This window comes from Castor canadensis, chromosome 8, assembly GCF_047511655.1.
Source record: "Castor canadensis chromosome 8, mCasCan1.hap1v2, whole genome shotgun sequence".
Classification (NCBI taxonomy): Eukaryota; Metazoa; Chordata; class Mammalia; order Rodentia; family Castoridae; genus Castor; species Castor canadensis.
The window spans coordinates 31,154,750-31,162,469 of NC_133393.1; positions in this window are offsets into that span (position 1 = coordinate 31,154,750).

Genomic DNA, 7,720 nt, shown 5'->3' on the forward strand with positions numbered 1-7,720 from the left:
CTGGGTGTGACAGTGCATACCTGTAATCCCAGCACTTCAGAGGCAGAAGGACTTTGAGTTTGAAGCCAGCCTGGGCTACATAGTGAAGTTCTGACTCAAAAAACAAACAAACAAACAAAAAAATTGCCATGTCTCTCTTTTCTGCTTCACTGATCATATAAGCATGTAATTCTACATAATTCTGAGCTTCTGAAAGTCTATAATGGCTGGGGGCCGGTGGTTCATGCCTTTAATCCTAGCTACATGGGAGGCAGACATCAGGAGGATCAGGTTCAAAGCCAGCCCAGGCAAATAGTTTGTGAGACCTTACCTTGAAAACATCCAACACAAAACATAGCTGGCAGAGTGGCTCAAGTGGTAGAGTGCCTACCTAGAAAGCATGAGGCCCTGAATTCAAACCCCAGTACCAAACAAAAAGACATCTATAATGAACATTTTCCCCGTGTGAGCAATAAACCTTTGTTGTTTAGGACACAGAATTTTGAGGGTTTTATTTCCATATACTCTATTCAAGGCTTGGCAAACTTCAACATGTAGGCCAGCTCCCTGCTTTTGTAACATTTTATTGAAACATAGCCACATACATTTGTTTATGTATTATCTATGGCTGTTTTCATGCTACAACTGTATAGAGTAGTTGAAACAGAGATGTGACAGCCTGCAATCTAAAATATTTTCTATTATTGTTTAAGAAAAAGTTTGTTGACCTTTGACCTAGTGTGTCCTGTTATAGAACTGGAGGTCTTTGGTGAATACTTTTTGTAGATACTTTTTCTTTTGTATACATAGAAAACATATTCATAGTGACTAGCCTCTACATTGGCCCCATCTCGTTATTCATAGCCTTGTGCCCATTCCATACCAAATAGGGCTGAATAAGATTATATATTGTGTAACTAATAAGGAAGTGATGGAGCATGACTTTTGAGCCTAGATCATAAAAGACATAATGGCTAACCTAAAATCCCAGCTACTCAGGAGGCACAGGTAGAAGGATCTTGGTCTGAGGCTGGCCCTTGGCAAAAGTGAGACCCTAAAGCAAAAAAAGCCGGGAGTGTGGTACAAGTGAGTTCAACTAGTACTGGGGAAAAGAAAAAAAAAAAATCACTGCTTTCATGTTCCTCTCCTCTGAGATCACTCAGTCACATTCACTCTGGGGCAAATCAGTTACCATATTATGAGGATTCTTAAAATGCTTCCTGGGAAGCCCACATGGTGAGACACTGAGGACTCCTGCCAACAGTTATGAGTCAAGACTTCAGCTGACTACTCAGCAAACATCTTAACTGCAGCCTTCTGAATGACTGAGCTGAACCACTCAGTTAGGTTACCTGCTCCTCAATTCCTGACCCATAAACATGAGATACTAAATGTATTGTTTTAAGCTGCTAAATTTTAGAGTGATTTTTATGCAGTAATAGATAACTAATACAATGTTCAAATGGAAAAATGTACTGGGGACTGGGAATGAGGCTTGAGTGATACAGCATTTGCCTAGCATGCTCAAGACTCCGGGTTCAATCTCTAGTGCCAGGAGAAAAAAAAGAGAGAAAGAAAGGAAGGAAGTAAAAGAGGGAAGGAAGGAGGAAAGGAAAGGAAGGAAGCAAGGAAGGAAGGAAAGAGGGAGAGAGAAAGAAAGAAAGAACGGATGGATGGAAGGAAGGAAGGAAGGAGGCAAGAAAGAAAGAAAGGCAGGCAGGAAGGAAGAAAGAGCTGGTGCTTTGTGTGCTTAAATATTTATGTATTTGCACATAAGTATTCACACATAAAGTTACTATTACTGGAGGGGGAATTTATAGACTTCTATAATTACAGCACACTTGTGTGAATATGAGAAGTGGAATTACCCTGCTTGTGGAAGAGATTATTATATATGTGATGTAATTTGGATTAGGTATATTAATAGTAATGCATTTTGAGTCCTGGGAGTGACACCTGAAATGAATAAAGGTCTTTAAAAAGAAATTATAGCACAGTCAAGAAGCAAAAGTCAGTGGAAACCAGGGATCAAGGAAAATGAAATTAAAAAAACAATCTTTTTTTTTCAGACAAGGTCTCACTCTGTAGCCCAGACTGGCCTATAATTCTCTGTGAAGCCCACAGATCTCCCTGCCTCTACCTCCCAAGTAAGGGGATTACAGACTTGTGCTACCATGATTGTCTCAAAATGTTTTGAAAACTAGTTGAGACTATCTGGCAATAGTAGGTAAAAAGATTTCTCAAATGCCATAGGCAGGTACAGCAATCTGGATATCTTTAATCCAAACTGTAAACAGAAGTCTTATAAGTACTGTTTTTGGATGATGCTGGTAGGCATAACGCATGAGAAACAGATTAGAAGAAAGGAAAGACAAGAGGGAGAAACAAAGGAAGAAGGAAAAGAAGATGAAAAATACATGATGGAGTACAATGGTCCCTAGTGGATTCCTCCACTTCTTAACCCTGTTCTAAACTCTGGGGCAATGACTGTTAACTTGGCTAAATCTCATTTTCCAGGCCCACAACTTGGTTTAAGCCTTCAGCAATTATTCAACTATCAAAAGCCAGGAATGGTGGTACAGGTTGGACCACTTGTAGTCCCAGCACTTGGGTGGCTGAGGCAGGAACATCATTTGAGCCTAAAAGTTCCACGCCAGTCTAACCAACATAACAAGACCCTGTCTCCAAAAACAACAACAAATCAATTATCATCCTGCAAATAAGTACTACAGTAATTAGGTCCTATATGAAATTAGGGTGAGCCTGAAGAAGAAATGAACAAATCATTCACTTAACCCCCCTCCTCACCAAAAAAAGGGTAAACAAAGGCCTCAAATCAAACTTAGGGTTTTTTGTTTTTTTGTTTTTATCCTTTTTATTTATACTAGCCATTTGGCACTGTTGTGGTTGGGAGTGCCTGTATGTGCTAATGGACTTTGAAAATTTTTTTTTGTAATGGAGTTTATTAAAAGTTAGGGAGGGGAATTACAAAAGTGGGCAGGCTGGGGCCAAGTGGAAGCTGGAAGCAGAGAGAGAGAGAGAGAGAGAGAGAGAGAGAGAGAGAGAGAGAGAGAGAGAGAGAGAGAGAGAAAGAAAGAAAGAGAGTGAGCTGTGAAATTTCAGTAGGTCATATTATCATGGTTATCTTAGACAGTAAATCTGAAAGACTGAAATCTGGAGAAAAGGTCCCTGGCACTGCTGCTTTTAAGATCAAACTTTAGAGTATAAGAACTAGTTCTTTAGGCATGTAGAATCTGAGTATGGACTTGTTTTGTATAGATATTTATCATGCTTATTAAACTATTAATCATTAATATGCCCTTAAATCAAGGCCCTTGTCTGATTAACTTCAGATAAAAATGCAGAAAATACTTGAAAGTTCCTGAAAATCCCAGCATTCTTGCTGATCATAAATATGAAAGGGAGGGGGAATATTGTGAAATCTGGATTTCACAATAATTTTTTTTTTCTTGTTGGTACTGGGGTGTGAACTCAGGGCTTTGCTAAGCAGGCACTCTACCACTTGAACCACACCCTCAGCCCCAAATCCAGATTTTTGTAGAAGAGCATGTGTGTACAGACAGTACAAGTTTTAAAAGTAAAAGACAGGTTCTTTTCAGAATTGTAAAGAACAGTTGCTAAATACTTTATTGGCTCTCTTATTGTCAGATAATTAGGCTGTATAAGCACATGACTGAGTAATCACTTCTTAACTTGGTATAAGTGTAGGAGGTTGGGATAATGAGAGTTGGCTTTTCTTAAGGTCAGAAGTTAACCAAGGAAAGTCCTCCTAGATTGGTCTGGATTCTTTTCTTCAGGAAGGAGGCTGGCACAGAATCTTCACAAAGTATTATTTTATTTAAAATGTACCCTTTGAAAGCTGGGTGCTAGTGGCCCACGCCTATAATCCTATCTACTCAGGAGGCAGAGATCAGGAAGGTGGTGGTTTGAAGCCAGCCCAGGCAACTAGTTCTTAAGACCCTATCTCAAAAATACCCACCACAAAATAGGGTTGGGCTGGCAGAGTGGCTCAAGTGGTAGAGTGCCTGCTTAACAAGCATGAGGCCCTAAGTTCAAAACCCAGTATCACACACAAAAAAAGATAACCCAGCTACTTTGAGGCCAGCCTGGGCAATGTGGGGGTTAGGGGTGAACAAGAAAAGAAATGGTGACCCTTTGCTGTGTCTGCATTTCAACCAAGAAAATTTCATACAAAGGGAAATAAATCATATTTTTAGCCAAGACATCACCATGATGGCTTCTCAAACCCCTTTGTGTTTGAACCAGCCTAACTCTAAAGAAGCTATTTCTAACGTAATGAAGTGTACTTTTTCCCTAGTTGGCAAAGCTAAGTCTTTTTTTCTTTTTTGGCAGTACTGGAGTTTGAACTCAAGGACTACACCTTGATACACTCCACCAGCCCTTTATTGTGATGGTTTTTTTCAGGATAGGGTCTCACAAACTATTTGCCCAGACTGGCTTCAAACCAAAATCCTCCTGATTTCTCTCCTGAGTAGCTAGGATTACCGGGGTAGGCCACTGGCTCTGGGCATGGGAAGCTAAGTCTTAAGTGAGTTTCCTTACTTTTCTTAATCTGAATTTCACTAAGGAACATTATAATCATGGCTTTACAATTTTTATTTCCTTTGATAGCTCTTCTTATTTTATAGCCTTTCCAAGTTGCAGAGGGAATTGACCTAGACCTGTTTTCTTCCTCCAGGGCATAATCCTTGCTGTTTTTTGACTCATCTCATCAGGACTTGACACAGCCTCTTAGCACATAGTGTAGCAGACTTTGTTCAGTTTACTGGGTACCTACCTCTGTTTCACAGTAGCTGAGACTAAATATTTCATTTTTTCCTTCAACATCTGCTCTATCCTATTTTTTGTTTTAATTTTGATTTGTTTTGTTTTTGATATGATTGCCCAGGGTAGCTCATTGTTCAGCTCAAGTGATCCTTCTGCCTTAGTCCCTGAATAGTTGAATAGGCACCTGTCACTACAGCTGTTTTGTCCCCTCTACCCCATATTATAGTGTAAAAATTCTTCAGTGGTGTCTTAGAAAGACACTAAAAGCCCAAACAACACCCAGGGGCATAGCTCAAGTGGTAGAGCACCTGCCTAGCAAGCACAAAGCCCTGAGTTCAGAACTCAGGATTGCTAAAAGAAACAGCAGGTAAATTGGACTTCATTACAATTGAAAACTTTTGTGTTGTAAAGGATACTATGAAGAAAGTGAAAACAGACTGCAGAACAGAAGAAAATACTTGCAAATCATATATTACATAGGCATTTGTGTATAGAATAAAAAACTCCTACAAAATGGTACTGGGGTTTGAACTAACTAAGGGCTCATGTTTGCAAGGCAGGAAGGCTACCAGTTGAGTCACACGTCCAGTTCATTTTGCTCTGGTTATGTTGGAAATGGGGTCCTGAGAGCTATTCGTGCCGGCTGACCCCAAACCAAAATTCTCCCAATCTCTTATTTACTATATAACATGTAAATGTCATAAACTATTTAAGAGCTTCAGTTTTACCCATGTGACCTTTCTGCAGTTGTCACATGATTAAAATAAGCCGAAGCACCAGCATTAAAAGCTTAATCTTTCAAGGTTAGGATGGATTAGGATAGTTTTGGACAATTATTGAAGGGTGGGTTCTACCCTTCTTTAGCTTATAGATTAAAAAAAAATACAGCTAATACATTTTTTTCCCCCACTAAGTGGAAAGCAGTAATTTGGGAGCCTACATTTCTAAAATGTCATCGAAGAGAGTAGCCAGGTAGGGAGTATACAGGTTGTGGTTATGTGAATATTGACCTTTACTGATTCCTTATGTAACTGAATTTTTATCAGCACATCAGAACTCTGAAAAATGGACTCAACACTCTTTGGTGTCAAGGACAGTGTGATTCAGAGGCAAATGTTCCACTGTGCCTTTTTCACATTTTGAGGACGAGAGATCCACGAGGGACAGGATGTAGGTCTCAGGTCCTCCGGGATCTTAACAGAAATTGTGTTCCAACTGTAGTCACGTATCAGGCTCGGCTGCTTTTCTCTCCTAAGTAATAGCAGCAACGTCTACACCGTGTCTTTGACCTTGTTGAAAGCCAGAGAGCCTCCCTCCCTGGTCGCGCACGTGGAGGGGGTGACAGAGCCATGTGGGACTAATGTGAGACATTTTCTACTGCACGTCGTCTAAATTCCACGTACTGGAAATGAAATTCCAGTTTGATATCGCAAAATAGCATGAGTCCTTCTGGGAAGGTCTACCAACGATAATAAAACGAAACAAGTACCTTCTGCAATCTGCCAACGCACACTTTCCTTTTTCTCCTTCACTCCGCCCCATCCCAGCCCCCCCACACGCCCCCCCCCCCGCTTCCCTCCGCCCCCCGCCCCGCCCCCCGCCCCGCCCCCCGCTCCACCCCAACATTAGGCTTCAAACTCTGAGAGCAACTCCATCCGGGTGCTTTTTCAGGGAGGGCATTGGGCGTGCTTTTATGACGTCATGAAGGGAGGACGGAGCCAAACCCAAGACTGGGACATCCTGAAGGAGGGGCGGAGGGAGTGGCGGGGAGACCCTTTCCATGCCCTGTGGAAATTCCAGTTTGTAGGCGAGAGGAATCTCTATTTTCAAACTCCCCTCAGAGGCAAGAATATGATGTGGGAAGCTTAACTTCAAAGACCCACCTATTTAAAAGCTTGTTTTTATTATCGCCTCCTGATTTTCTTCCCTCTTTCTTTTATAGCCCTGAATACCTTTTCACTTCCAAGTCTTTTCTCCCCCTTATTTCTGCGCCGATGGTGCAGGCCGGCGGGGCGCGCAGCCGCAGAAGGCTCGGGGCGGTGCCGCCGAGGGGCGGGTGACGCAGCGACCGTCGCTGCCATTTTAAGTTGTTTGTTCTTACTGCTTTCCTCAAACGCGACTCTGCCCCGGAGCTGGGAGGCGCCCGAGGCTGCCACCGCTTTCGCAGCCTCCGGTGGGGGGGAAACGAAGCTGTGCCACCGCGGACGCTTACCATCCGCTTCGGCTTTTCCCCCCTCCGAGTCTCCTCGGCCTTCTTTCCTGAGCTGGAACCGGACTGTGGGAGGAAGAAAGACTCAAGAGCAGATGCCTGAACTGAAATAACTTTATTTTGGGGGGGTTACTTCGCTGACAGACCCCTTAGCGCAGGGCTCCCCTCCCCCGCCAGCACCAGTCCTACCCCTCTATCTCCTCGTTTTTCCTCCTTTTCTCTTTCTCTTTCCCCCTCGCCGCTCCCTCCGCGTCCTTCCCTCCGTCGCCGCCCGGGGCGCCGAGCCAGACTATGGGTCCCAGGAGGGGGCTGAGCGGCGGCAGCAGCGCGGGCGGCCCAGTCACAGTGCGCATTGCAGCCGGGATGGAGGGGCTCGGTTGGCTGGTGGTTTTCTCTTGACATGGCTCCTGCCCGTGCTGCGAGCAGCGCCCCCGCCGCCGCCTCCTCTTCCGCTGCCGCCGCCGCTCCGCCCGCAGGCTGCGGCTAGAGGGCCCGAACCCCGTCCGAGAGTCGGTCCGTGAGTCCCGGTCTCCGCGGGGACAGGGAAGGGGATTTCCCCGTCACCCACTCCGCCCAGCTGCCTCGATTCCACCCTCTGTCCCCTCGGGAAACTAACGACCCCACCCTAAACAATCCAAACTCTGGAAACATGGTCTGTTGAACGGGAAAGCGAATCCAGAATCCGGGAACTTAATTTTTTTTTTTTTTTGGTGGGAGGGTGGG